Source organism: Austrofundulus limnaeus, unplaced genomic scaffold (assembly GCF_001266775.1).
Source record: "Austrofundulus limnaeus strain Quisiro unplaced genomic scaffold, Austrofundulus_limnaeus-1.0 Scaffold501, whole genome shotgun sequence".
Lineage (NCBI taxonomy): Eukaryota > Metazoa > Chordata > Actinopteri > Cyprinodontiformes > Rivulidae > Austrofundulus > Austrofundulus limnaeus.
In genome coordinates, this window is record NW_013952903.1 from 86,415 (window position 1) to 87,213 (window position 799).

The following is a 799-nucleotide window of genomic DNA, read 5'->3' on the forward strand; positions in this document are numbered from 1 at the left end:
CTCAGAGACATTGTCCCGACTTTTCTGTCCTGTCTCACTGAGACATTGTCCCGACTTTTCTGTCCTGTCTCACTGAGACATTGTCCCGACTTTTCTGTCCAATCTCACTGAGACGTTGTCCCCACTTTCCTGTCCAATCTCAGAGACATTGTCCCGACTTTTCTGTCCTGTCTCACTGAGACATTGTCCCGACTTTTCTGTCCTGTCTCACTGAGACGTTTTCCCGACTTTCCTGTCCAATCTCAGAGAAATTGTCCCGACTTTCCTGTCCAATCTCAGAGACATTGTCCCGACTCACAGAAACATCAGATCAGAGTCATTATTTCTACAGTCAGGTTTTCGTCCAAACCCAAACATTAATTCTGTTTTCTGTGACAGCTTGAAGACGTGGATTTATTATTCTGTGATCGTGCTTTGGTGAGTTATTTTATTAATAAATCCTTACAGTGGACTCATGTTTCCTCTCAGCTGAATCAGGATTTATTGTTGTTTAACAGATGGAATTAGATGAAGAACACGAGGTTTGTTCTTTTGAATCCTTTCATGTGCAAACAACATCAAATAAAAGTGAACTTTCAGCAGTTTTCACAGTTTGGAGCTAATGTGGCTGATGTTCTGGTGCAGGAGCTACAGAAGAGGAGCTGAAATGAGAGAAATAAAGTGCAGTCTCAGGAAAATGAATGTTTCTATTTTAATCTTTATTTTCTGGATGGGATTTAACTTTGTGGGATTAATTTACAGAAATCAGGGATTAATTCTGACTCACTCTGCCTCTACTGTATGGAGGTAACTTTGTTTC

The 799-nt window shown here is 40.7% G+C and overlaps 1 protein-coding gene and 1 long non-coding RNA gene across 2 annotated transcripts in view; both read left to right on the forward strand.

Moving 5' to 3' along the window:
* Window positions 1-799, forward strand: part of parp4 (poly (ADP-ribose) polymerase family, member 4) — a gene marked incomplete in the record, with an annotated part of 45,772 nt that overhangs the window by 24,230 nt on the left and 20,743 nt on the right.
* Window positions 7-677, forward strand: LOC106530227 (uncharacterized). Its single transcript, XR_001311748.1, has 2 exons — window positions 7-417; window positions 498-677. It is a non-coding gene; the product is annotated as an uncharacterized LOC106530227 (long non-coding RNA).